Raw genomic sequence first — 13,721 nt, forward strand, 5'->3', positions numbered from 1 at the left:
AAAACTTATCTAATTGCTTTTACATAGTTAACATGCTGGAAAATTAGCTCATTTTGTCAGCGAACTAAAGCGTCCTTTTACTAAGCTGTGATAACGTGGCTCAGAGTAACCTTAAGAAGGTTTTTTTTCCATGCACTAAGGCCATTTTTATTGCAACCAGAAAATGAATGATTTTCTATTTTTCCTATTAATGGTCATGTGCTAATATTGCCGGCTGATCTTTTCAGTACTTCTCTAGAACAATGAGTGCTCCAGGATAACTGACAAAAGATTAGGTTCTTATCGTTACTAATCTTCTTTCTTGTAAATCCACACTTTATTCAGGGACTAGTGGGTTATTTCCATCTACCTGCCAGGACTTTGTAGGAAGCCTCAAAATCAGAGACTTAAACTCCTCTCCCTCATACCTCATCGCTGGCCCAATACCTTAGTCAGTCCTAAAGCAGCCAGGAATATCTGTAGAGGATAATAAGAGAGGGGAACAGGGGAAACTTTCCAGCAATTAAATCAATTCTGCTCATATCAACAAATGCAAAACAGCAATAATGACAAACGAGAGAACAGGTTATGAACCATGAGAAACCTGAAAGACAAAACAGTGCAATAGAGAAAGACAGCCTGCACAGTCAGAAGGGGGTGCCTGAACAAGGGACCCCTCCCTCTCCAAACCAAGTGCTAAACCCATTCTGATGGCACTCTAATAAAGGCTGGTCAGAAAACAGAAAATCAGCTTACCAGCGAATTAGTAAGGTAAGAAATATCTACAAATTTAGATAATGGTTCTAATATAGACCTTTGCATGGTCACTATTGGGCGGCCTGGTGGACATTGTAAATCCTTGTGTATTTTTGGAAGAAATTGTATTTGGGGATACGAGGGTATTGTTCTACTAAAAAAGTTGCCTCTTTTGATGTTAAATTTTTTTCTTTCAGTGCTTTTGTAATAATATGAGTAATTTCTGTTTGTAAGTCCTTAGTTGTGTAAGTAGAGAGCCGTTGGTAAAATTCTAATTTATTTAACTGTGAATAAGCTTCCTTGAAATATGCTTCACGGGATTGAACTACAATAGCCCCTCCCTTATCTGCTCGAGTGACTATTAAGGATGAATCTTGGCATAAAGACTACAATGCTTTCCATTGATATAGGGGCATATTGGATCGGTAAGGTTGGGCTTGACATTCTAAACATTCTAAATCCCTTAATACCAGGTCTCTAAAAGTTTCAATATGATGATCACAAGTTGATTTAGATTTAATGACAGAACCATCTGGATTGAATGAATGATCCTGAAAATATATCTTCAGTTGAAGTTTCCGTAAAAATCTATATAGTTCACGACGAGCTTGGAAGGGGTCATACTGGGGAGTGGGAACAAAACCAAAACCCAAGTTTAACACTTCATATTGTTGAGCTGATAACAATTGAGTAGAAATATTTATTATAGACGATTCTATTGTTGTTGAGAGCGGGTGTTCGGACGAGTGCTGTATTGGTCTTGACCTTGTCTTTGAAACCCCACTCTTGTTGTTCCTCTGTTTCGGGTATGTCCTCGTTGTTGATAACGGGGCATTGTTGTCTGTTGATGAGAATACGTTTGTACACTACTATCACTCCCTGAATCAGTTGTAGTAGTATCATCTTGAAATTGTTGTTCCTGAGTAGTCGTAGTTCTACTCTTAAATTTCCATGTATAAATCCGATTTTGTTTATAATCTCCTTAGTCGCGTTTCAATGTCTTAATTTTAGACAATTTAATGGTTTCCCGAAAGGCTAGCCTGATTTTTAAATTTCATTAAGGCTGCTGGTTTTCGCGCTCACTTCCTGTCGGGTCCGGGTTTGTAGTAGTTATATAAACCGGAACTGACGACAGACGCTGTTAAACACCATGATACTCTATGAAGGGGAGCGGTTAGAGAACAAGCTTGATAGTAAGTTGGAAAAACTATATCTTTGATTATTCTGGTTAGAATAGTATTGATAGAATTTAATATATGAAGTCCTCATTTGGTTTAAAAGGTAATAATCTTTTTAAAATTTTGATTTACTTGTAGAGTAACTATGGGAGCCTCAACCCTGATGAAAAGATCTACTTGAAACGTGTACATGTCGGTAGAGGCACTCCCATGGATTGATTAAGAATATTTAAATTAAGTAAATGTTAAATTATAGATCACAAAGAAAAACTACATATAAAAATTTACAAAAAAAAATCTATAAACTAATGATCCTATGACGATTGGGTTCATAGGCTATTTGCGAAATGAATCAATGGGATGTTTTAACCCTCTGAGGATCATGATAAGTTTATGAAATAGATAACTTAAAGGGATATATTTAACGAGTCTACAGTTGAAATCTAGTCTAGAAATAGCCTTTACTTATTGCTATTGATCCATTCAATTTCAGCATTTAATCCCATTGGTTTGACTGAATTTAAAGCGTAAATGCACTTTTGTTCCTTAAAATTCAATCTCTCTTTATGGTTGCCACCCTCCCACCCAACATGAACCTGGTCTATGATCCTCCATTTTATATCTGCAATTTTATGTTTTTTCTCCCGCCAGTGTTACACAAGGGGAGTTTCAATATTATCCATGTTAATTCAAGATTTATGTTCTATTAGTCGGATATGCAACAACCAGAGTGGAATTGTCCAAAAGAGAATGATGTGCACTAAAAAAGTGTCCTTCAATCCGTCTGGTGAAATGACGATCTTTATTGTTCAAACATCAAATTGACAAATTGACTCGACATGCGCATGTTTCGGCCAACAGGCCTGCCTCAGGAGTCTGAAAAGTCACTAATGATGATATATGAGGTATACTGACACTCGAATGAATCTGACGACAATCAATCAAAGAAGAGTGTCATGCCACAAGAAAAACGAATGCTGTCTGCTGGCACAACGCCTATAGTTCTCTTTTGGACAATTCCACTCTGGTTGTTGCATATTTGTGTCTGTGGTGCTGTTTTTTACCCTGTTTTTTTCTTGACTATTAGTCGGATATTCATTTTTCGACTTGTTCTTCCCACATAAATTAGCTGACAGGGACATTTAATCATATATAGTACTAGAGCATTACAGCAAGAAGTGTTAGACGTAGCATTTTAAAGAACAAAAGTGGATTTACGCTTTAAATTCAGTCAAACCAATGGGATTAAATGCTGAAATTGAATGCATGACATTGATTTAAAAAATGAGTGAATTAAAAAACGAGTGAGTTAAATGATAAGTCAGTCGGTGGGGGGGGGGGGGGCCTGGTTACGTTAAGTATGGTGTCATCACGCTATAAGGGCATGGCTATATATTGTATGGTTATCCAGGGGCCCATTCACTTCACTATCGATCTTCCAGTCTAAAGAATCCTCCCCTGAGCCTGGGGGGAGTGGCCAAGATGGCAGTGCTAAGCTAGACATGTTCATGGGGAAATTTTTCCTTTCAGTTGTGCCGCATACAAAAAGAAAGGGCAGCGTTAAGGTGCCTACCTCCTCAACACCCGCAGCTGCCCACAACCAGCGAACGATTGAGCAGTGTCTAGCAACACTTGCTCAGAAAATGGGTGAGTTTAGCCCTGCTATGGGAGAGATTCAGGGTGATCGATCCTGTTGGGGACAGAGATCTCGCTCTCACCCGCACCAGATGTCCTGCAGAGGATGGTGGGACGGGGACGGGGCGGTGACAGATTTTTTCCCCGTGTCATTCTCTAATTCTTATGTTCTGAACTCTCATCCACCAAGACAGATGTAATGGGTTCCATCGCTCACACATTTCTGAGACCTTTAGCATAAGCCAAAATGGACACACAGAAAGTGTAAGAAAGGATTTGGGGCCTAGAATTTTGATAAAGGCAACATCCAAATTTGTCTCAAGTACAGCCTTGACTCCCTGGAGGTGCTGAGGCATAAACTCACATACTAGAATATTTGTTAAGGGTTGAGTCCAGCAGTAATTAGGGCTGGATTAAAGGATAGGCCCAGTAGGCACGTGCCTGGGGCCCGAAATTGTTAGGGAGTCCGCTGAAGGAGGGCAAAGAGAGCGCTTTTTTTTTAAACGGCGATGGGCAGCATCGGCGATGGGCACCTCCCCCCGCAACAGAACTCAAGATCGGCAATGAGCCCCTCCCCCTGGCACTCAAGATCAGCAATGGTCCTTCTCCCCTGGCATCAACAGCACTTCAGATCAGTAACGTGGTGTTTAGCCCAAAGCTTCCCATCTGACGCAGCTTCCTGTTTCCACCCGGGCAGTTCGCGTCAGAGGAAAGCTTTGGACTGAGAATTGCGTTGCTGATATGAAGTGCTGTTGATGCCGGCAGGGGCCCGTTGCCAATCTTGAGTGTCATCACGGGGAGGCGGGGGAGGCTCGTTGCCGATCTTGAGTGCCATCGCGGGAGGGGGGGGGCATTGCTGATCTTGTTGCCAAAATTGGAAAGAAAGGTGAGAGGAAGGGAGGGAGATGGGCCTGGGGTAAATGGAGAGATTAAGAGAAGGGGCAGATGATGGAAGTGGGGGGAGGAGGACAGACTAATGTCAGTTGAGAAGGGAGAATAAATGCTGAATGGAAATGGAGAAAGAACACATACTGGATGGAAGGAGGGGATAACGAAAAAGGACATATGCTGGATGGGGGAAGAAGATAGAGTTAGTGAGATAGTGGAGGGGTGAAGGAAAGGGGTGGCATGCTGTGGGTAGACACAGTGAAAAGAGGGAAACTGAGGACTGCATAGTAAGAAAGAATTTAATTTAGACAGAGGCAGAAAATAAAGAAGGAAGACCAGAGAAGAAAGGGAAAAGAGAAATGCCAGAGAACGGGGAAGGAGACAGAGATTATCAGATCTGAGTGGAGGAAATGAGAAAAGAGAGATGCTAAAAACCACGGGGAGGAGGGAAAGAGAGTTGAAAGGAGAGAGATGCCAGACCAAAGGGGAGAGATGGCAGGGGGGAGACAGACAATTTCTGGAAGAGGCAGACAGTGAATGGAAGAAAGAGAATGACAAGAAGATGAGGAAAGCAGAAACCACATGACAAAGGTAGAAAAAAAATTCTAGTTTTTTACTTTAGGATAAAGTAGTATTGTAACTGTGTTGATAAATGTTTACAACCAGAAATGGAAATACAGTGATCATTTTATTGGACTAATTTTAATACATTTTTGACTAACTTTCAGAGACCAAATTTTCCTTCCTCAGGTCAGGACAGGATACTGTAACAGTAGTATATTTTACTGACCTAAGGAAAGAGGGTTTGACCTCTGAAAGCTAATTAAAAAATGTATTAGTCCATTAAAATGGTATCTTATTTTCCATTTCTTTGTTTTATTTTTAGTTGTTAATTTATAAAGTGATTTGTTATTTCTCTTTTTTCAAATTTGCATCTGCTATCTTTAATTTTGTTCAGTATTGGGGGATATGCACCACTGTTTCTTTACCCCCTAAACTGTACAGTTCCTTTGGTTTGTAGCACAAGCCAGTATGCTGAATGCTCTGCACTGCTCCGATGGTCATAGAATTGCTATGATCGTCAGAACAGTGCAGAACATTCAGCCAGTGCTAAAAACCTCTTCCGTGCGTTAGTGAAAAGGGGGGGGGGGTTTAGTTTGTGATTATCGTATTTTTCACACCATAAGCCGCACTTTTTTCCACCCAAAAGTGGATGGAAATGGTGCGTCTTATGCAGCGAAAATGACCCCATACCTTTTTAAAATACCACCCGCCCTTTTAAAACAACTTCTGTCCCTGTACCTTTTTAAACACCTGGGCTTGCGCGCCTTTCTGAATGGCTGCTGTCGGGTTAGAACCTGTAGATGAAAGTGGAAAAGAGGAATTGAGCAATCAACTTTCCCCGAGCGGGATGGAGGATGAAAAGGAAAATAGAGTTGCATGAAAGAACAAATCTGCAAGAGCGTGAGCTTCCGCAAATGGTGGCAGAAGACGCAGCAGATCCGTCCACGCGACAGAGTGGGTGATAGTAAAAGGCTTGCCTGCTGTGCAGGGCTTTGCTGCGTGGGGTGCTTTCTCCCTTACGTTCCGTTTTCCTTGTAATGTCGTGCCCTTGTTTCCAGGACCTTTTCTGAGAAGAATGTGCTTTCCTTTAAGCCCATTAGTGTCGTGTGCTGTGGCAAAGAAGAAAGGGAAACTAATTCCATTACTGCCAACGATTACTGCAACCCCGTGTACAAAGAGCTGGCAGCTACCAACGGCCATTTTAACAGAATGAGCCGAGAAGAGCTGAGGCATAAACTGGTTGAATTAAAACTCAATATCAGGTGGGATCGGAAACTGATTAGTTTATTGGTTAATTTTGCATTTCTGCATAATCGTTTTAATAAATGAAATGGAAAAATTGCTTTATCTATTGTAGGAACAAAATGGGGAGAATTGTTTAGTACTTTTTGGGGCTCTTACACGAACAGTACTAGTTTATTGCTAGTTTTATTTCTGTTCTTATAGAAAACAGAGAAAAATGAATTCAGGTATGGGGGATTAAAAGAGGTACCGGGAAGAGGAAGAGAGGAAAAAACTGTTAGTCGGCTGGGACAGATCTCTCCTGTCCCAGCCTACCATTAGAGCACCAGAGGTGAAGGGGGGGGGCAGGTACAGAGCCTGGCAGGGAAGGGGGGACAGGGTGAAGAGCCTGGCAGGGAGAATTTGGTTCCAAATTTTTTTTCTTGTTTTCCTCCTCTAAATCTATGGTGCATCTTATGGTCAAGTGCATCTTATGGAACAAAAAATATGGTACTTATTCCATACTGAGTGAGGGTGGTTCTGTGTCCTGTGTGTATGAAAGACATGGTTTTCTGTTAGCATTGACAAGCCTTGTTTGGTAAAATGCATCAGGCATAGTTCCTGGGAGCACCTTAAATAAACCTGATTTGAATCTCATTGTCTGCCGATCTTCTTTTCTTCCATGTTGGATTCTTTGGTGGACTACTTGCCTTGTTATTTTGTTACACATTAACTTACATGGAGTGGAACGTACCAGAGGAGTTACAGATTTGGTTGTTTATACATACATATGGGTTATAGTTGGACGACAGAGTGAGGCAGTTGAGAGGAGTTATTAATATAGACTTATGTTTCAGATAGTATTACTAATCTAATCTAATCCTTAGGTTTGTATACCGCATCATCTCCATGTTCGTAGAGCTCGACGCGGTTTACAGTAGGAGAAATAGGAAGGAACTACAACAGAGGGTTAGAGGTAGAAGTGTGAAGAAAATTTAGAGGACTTGGGATGCCAAGATATAAGAGTTTCCTTGATTCCTGCTTTACAATGCATTTGAACACTTTTATATACGTATGGAAAGGGTTCAGAGTTAAAGTCTTGAGCAAGTAGGTGGGAAGAGAAGGAAAGGGGGATTTGTTCAGATATGTTTGGGGCTTGCATGGAACTTAAACTATACTGGCACTGGTATGGTAATCTTTGTTGTTTGTTTTGAATTTTAAAATAAAAGAAAAAAAAGAAATACAAGTAGAAATAAAGAAGTGAATAACAAAACAGGTAAATGTGGGCAGGGCCAGGGAGGCCCAGTGTACTTGTGTGCCTAGTGGCCCTCAAAGAATTAATCCTGCCTTGAGTGATATGGACCATGGAGAAGACCAAATCCAGTGTTCTTAGAGCAACCATGAAACTAAAGGAGTGCCCCAATTTGTTGAGAGGCGTCTTAGTAAGCCTGCCATATAACAACAAAATGAGAAGCTCTTTGGGAGACTCGTCATAGCCCAAGCATGTATGAACTCAGCTTTAGGTTTATGTTTATTTAAGATTTGATATACTGCTCCTGAATTTTACTGATCTAGGCAATTTACAAAGTATCAAACTAAAATGAAATTAGTTATTTGAGGTTCAGTGTCAGCTTACAAATTAACAGGCAGGGCTGTGCCCAGCTGCCAAATATATAAAAGAAAGGAAAGATTCACTGAAAATGATCTTCTCCCATAAGGCACTTCCTGCAACAATTTGAAAGGAATGCAGTAAGACTCAGGCTTATATAAAATAAGTACAACGTCCGAGTCCTATTAGAAATTTGAATTATGGGGAGGGGGAGGTGTCACGTGATGCACTCAACCTAAGCAGACGTGCCTCAGCACCTCTACTGACCCCGGTGCTGTTTAATCGGCTTTTTTCTAGTGTATTTTGGATCTGCAGGTCCCCAACTTATCCTTTCCCTTGGGGAATTTCGTGGGGTACCTGCCTACCTTATTTTCAGCTTGGTTCCTGCGGTATGCCGACCCGAGCCTCGAAGCCTGCTAGGTTTCCGAGAGGCCTTTCCACCCCCCTGCTAAGATGGCGGTGCCAACACCTCCTGCGTGGGCCCTGCACAGCCTGACAATTACATTGCCAGCTGATGCGATCGAGGAGCTGAAAACCATTTTTAGACGACAAGCTCACTAGATTACAAAAAAGTTGACGGCATCAAGGACACCCTGGAGCGGCAGGCCGTACGATTGCAGCAGGTGGAGGAGAGGGTGTCTGCGCAGGAGGATCACACAGTGATGTTGGAGGCGGGAGCTCAAACCACGGCAGAGAAAAGTTTGTCGGCTGGAGGACTGGGTGGAAGACCTGGAGAACGAAGCCGCTGCAACAATATTTGACTCACTGGACTGCCTGAGTCGCTTACAGAGCTGCACCTGAGAACACTGGTGTCGACATGGCTGCCTAAGGAACTAGGTATGGAGACGGGAGGCATCCCCTTGCTGATCAAGAGGGGGTACGCAAGGACGGGGATTGTCAGCCGAGACCAGTGATAGCCCGCATCCTCAACTTCGCTGACAAGCAGCAGCTCATAACTTGGTACAAGGCAAAAGGCTCCTATGAGGGCCAGCGACTACTGGTATTTCAAGATTACTCCCAGCAGGTATCGGACCAATGACGAGCAATGGTGCCCTACTGCACCCAACTCTATCAATGACAGATGTGATTCGCCCTCCAGTACCCAGCAAAACTCCGGGTACACCATGATAACCGGGCACTCTACTTTTCCACCCCGGCGGAGATTTGCGTCTTTCTAGAGGGCCTGCCAGGCTGACTTGTCTAGACACTGCGGATGCTGAGGCCCTTGCTTTTGACTGGTGATCTGCTTAGCGAGATCGGGACTTCCACTTTGATGCTTTAGGACCACCGTTTACCCTGCCTAACAAGACTTTTATTTTCTCTTTCTTGTGGCTCTCTTAAGAACATAAGAACTGCCATCTCCGGATCAGACCCATGGTCCATCGAGTCCGGCGATCCGCACACGCGGAGGCCCAGTCAGGTATACACCTGATGTAGTTTTAGTCACCCATATCCCTCTATGCCTCTCGTAAGGAGATGTGCATCTAATTTGCCTTTGAATCCTAGCACAGTGGATTCCTTAATAACCTCCTTTGGGAGAGCATTCCAGGCATCTACCACTCGCTGTGTAAAGCAGAACTTCCTGGCATTTGTCCTGGACTTGTCCCCCCTTAGCTTCAAACCATGTCCTCTTGTCCGTGTCGCGTTGGACAATGTAAATAATTTATTTTCCTGCTCTATTTTATCGATGCCTTTCAGCATTTTGAACGTCTCGATCATGTCCCCTCGCAGCCTCCTCTTCTCAAGGGAGAACAGTCCCAGTTTCTTGAGTCGTTCCTCATATTCCAAGTTCTCCATACCTCTTATTAGCTTCGTTGCTCGTCTCTGCACCCTCTCAAGCAGTTTTATATCCTTCTTTAGGTTGGGAGACCAATGTTGGACACAGTATTCCAAGTATGGTCTGACCATTGCTCTATAAAGCGGCATTATGACTTTCTCCGATCTACTCGTGATTCCTTTCTTTATCATGCCCAACATTCTGTTTGCTTTCTTTGCCGCTGCCGCGCATTGTGCCGACGGCTTCAGGGTCCTATCTATCAGTACACCCAGGTCCTTTTCTTGTTCGCTCTTACCCAGAGTTGCGCCTGACATTCTATACTCGTGTTCCTTATTCTTACTACCTAAATGCATTACTTTGCATTTCTCCACGTTGAACTTCATCTGCCATTGCTCTGCCCATTTCTCTAACTGATACAAGTCACTCTGGAGTTCCTCGCTATCCTCCTGCGATCTGATTGCCCGGCATAGCTTTGTGTCGTCTGCAAATTTAATGATCTCACTGGATACTCCTTCTTCCAGGTCATTGATGTAAATATTAAATAGGATCGGCCCAAGAACCGAGCCCTGGGGCACACCACTAGTCACTTTCTCCCAGTCTGAGAACTTCCCATTTATGCCCACTCTCTGCTTTCTGTTTTCCAGCCATTTGCCTATCCACCTGTGTATATCTCCCTCTATACCATGGCTTTGTAGTTTCCTGAGAAGTCTTTCATGTGGAACTTTGTCGAACGCCTTCTGGAAGTCCAAATATATTATGTCCACCGGCATTCCACTATCAATTTGCTTGTTCACGGTCTCAAAAAATTGAAGTAAATTCGTTAAACATGATTTCCCTTTCCTGAACCCATGTTGACTGGGTTTCATCAAGTCGTGTGTATCTAGGTGCCGGACTATGCTATCCTTGATCAGTGCTTCAACCATCTTTCCAGGGACAGACGTAAGGCTCACAGGTCTGTAGTTGCCCGGTTCCCCTCTCGATCCTTTTTTGAAAATTGGCGTGACGTTTGCTATCTTCCAGTCTTCTGGTATCTGTCCAGTTCTGATTGTCAGATTGGCAAGTTTTTGCAATAGCTCTCCGATTTCAACCTTCAATTCCTTTAAAACTCTCGGATGAATTCCATCCGGTCCAGGGGATTTGTCACTTTTAAGTTTGTCGATCTGGTAGTATATCTGGCCCAACTCCACTTCAACTGTGGTGAGGCTGTCTTCTATTACTCCACTAAACACTTTCACTGCTTCTGGTATTTTTGCGGTATCCTCCTCCGTAAAGACGGACGCAAAGAAGGAATTTAGTTTGTCTGCAATTTGTTTATCCTCTTTGATGTACCCTTTTCTTCCCTGGTCGTCCAGGGGTCCCACCGCCTCTTTTGTGGGTTTTTTCCCTTTCACGTATCTAAAGAAGGGTTTGAAGTTTTTGGCCTCTTGCGCTATTTTTTCCTCATAGTCCTTTTTGGCATCCCTCACCGCCTTGTGACATTTCTTCTGATCATCTTTATGTTTTTTCCTTGCTTCGGTTGTTTTCATGTGTATCCATTTTTTGAAAGAGTCCTTCTTTTCTTTTATGGCTTCCCTCACCTGTCTGGTAAGCCATGCCGGTTCTCCCTTACCTTTTGTTCTCCCCTCTTTGGAGATCCTCGGAATGTGGAGATTTTGTGCTTCTGTGATAGTATTTTTCAGTAGGGACCATGCCTGGTCTACCGTTTCAAGTTTGTCCACCTTTTTCTTGAGTCGTTTTTTCACCATGGCTCTCATGCTATCGTATTTGCCCTTTTTAAAGTTTAAGGTTTTGGTTAGGGTTTTGGCATGTTTTCTATTCCCGATGTCAAGCTTAAATCTGATCACATTGTGATCGCTCGTCCCCAGCGGTACCGTAACTTCTACTTCTTTTGTCGGACCCGTGAGGCCTGTTTCATTCTTTCTTCGTCCCTCCACTTTCCCACTCTTTCCGTTGTTGCAACATAGGGGGGGGGTCTATGCTAGTTCCTGCCTTTTTAGTGCTCCTTCTCCTTTTTTCTGCTTCATCACGAAGGAGTGCCCAATCTTGGCTGGCGAGGCTCGCAGCTGATTCTGCACGTGGCTGCAGCAGAGGCCTGCATGATTCCAGGAGCATCATTAACCCACCTACTTTCTTTTTTCTTTTCTATTTGCTCTCCATTTTATTTTATCTTTCTTCCTTTCTTTCTCCGGGGTGGCTTGGTTGACTTCTGGGTGGCATGGGACCGCTGAGTGCTCTTGGTCATTACTGGCTCTGTTGGCATCAGAACCCTGCGGCCTTGCCGGCGGTCTTATTGCTATGTATGAACTGCGGGGACTCTGCGTTTTGCCAGTGTATGCTTGCTCTACTACTATGTTGTTCATATTATATTACTTGTTTGGTCTGGTTCTTCTGTTTTGTATAACGTTGTCCCTTTACTCAGCTTCTGTTCCCTAGATCCGGGGGAACCATGGGCTCATAGGGTGGGATCGGGACTCCAAATCCTGAGCCTTACAGCTGAGAGGGTATGTGCAGGGTTGGTAGGGGGTATGCCCATGGGGGGTTTTAGGCGGCTATTCTATGCTGGTTAGGACCGGGGGTGATGATTGGGGGGTAGGGCAGCCTGATTATTTCCCTCTCTTTCAGGGGGAGGGTGGTTCTTTTCCTAGTCTAGTTGTTCCTGGGATGGTGTGAGGACGGGTCTGTCCGCCACCAGAAGGCCTGCACCCCCCCCCCTCCGAAGGCCTGCCTGCCCCCCCTGAAGGCCTGTGCCACCATTCCTGAAGGCCTGCACCCCCGGAAGGCCTGCATTTTCCCCCTGAACTCCCATGCATCCATTTACCTCATTTCAGCAGCCTGCAGAGAGGATCGCTTGTGCTAGTGATCTCTGCAAGCTGCTACAGGCCAAGGGAGCTGTCTTCCTTCTGCCATGGTCCCACCCCTCCTCTGACATCAGAGGCAGGATCGCAGCAGAGGAAACAGCTCCCAAGGCCTATAGCAGCTTGCAGAGATCACTAGCACAAGCTATCCTCTCTGCAGGCTGCTGAAATGAGGTAAACGGATGCACACAAGGAAAGAAGTTGGACACAATAAATGGTGTGGAGGGGGGGATAGAGATACTGGATAGGAGGGTAGATGGGAAAAGAAAGGGAGAGATGGTGGACCCTGGGGTGGTGGGGAAGGAGGGAGAGATGCTGGATGAAAGGGTAGTTGAGAAAAAAAGGAAAGATGCCAGACCTCCAGGAGAGGGAAGGGAAACAGAAGGGGAGGACAGAGATGGAAGATGGATGGTTAGCAAGGAGAAAGAAGGAGACCCTGGCAAGTAAGTTATCAGAAGACAACCAGAGCCTGGGACCAACAAGATTTGAATAATGACCAGACAACAAAAGGTAGAAAAAATAATTTTATTTTCTGTTTTGTGATTACAACGTCAGATTTGAAACGTGTATCCTGCCAGAGCTGGTGTTAGATTGCAAACGTGAGCTAGGATTTAACAGAGAGAGGAAAAGTCTTTTTTGTTTGTGTATTTTGTTTACACTACAGCGCTAGTGTGGTTAGGAGAAGGCAAAGTGGGTGAAGAGGCTATAAAAGGGGTGAAGAGGCTATAAAATAAACCCACCATGATGTTTGAAAAAAACATTAAAAAAAACAAACCACACCACCCAATTGGGCAGGAAAATCGAATTGAAAAATCGATTCAACAGGATGAATCGAATCAAAATTTTTTCCTGAATCGGGCAGCACTAGTAGCAATATTCCATGCTACCAATCTCAGGGCAAGCAGTGGCTTCTCCCATGTCTATCTCAATAGTAGACTGTGGACTTTTCCTCCAGGAACTTGTCCACACCTTTTCTAAACCTAGATATGCTAATTGCTGTTAGTGAAGCGTCATAATGATGAGTTCCACAACTTAACTAATCTTTCAATGAAAAAATATTTCCTCATATTTGTTTTAAAAAAATCTTTTTTCCAAGTAACTTCAGTGAGTATCCCCTAGTATTTGGTATTTGCACTTTTTGAAAGAGTAAAAAATAAATAAAATAAATTCACTTCTATCTATTCTACATTACTCAGGATTTCAAAACCCTCAATCATATCTCCCCTCAATTGTCTGTTTTCCAAGCTTAAGAGCCCTAC

At 43.4% G+C, this 13,721-nt stretch overlaps 1 protein-coding gene across 9 annotated transcripts in view; it reads right to left on the reverse strand.

Annotated features, from left to right (window-relative positions):
* The window catches only part of STK31 (serine/threonine kinase 31), a 620,303-nt gene that overhangs the window by 67,128 nt on the left and 539,454 nt on the right, over positions 1-13,721 (reverse strand). The gene's annotated exons all lie outside the window — the stretch shown is intronic.

The sequence above is a fragment of the Geotrypetes seraphini genome, chromosome 2, assembly GCF_902459505.1.
Source record: "Geotrypetes seraphini chromosome 2, aGeoSer1.1, whole genome shotgun sequence".
In the NCBI taxonomy this organism is placed as follows: Eukaryota; Metazoa; Chordata; class Amphibia; order Gymnophiona; family Dermophiidae; genus Geotrypetes; species Geotrypetes seraphini.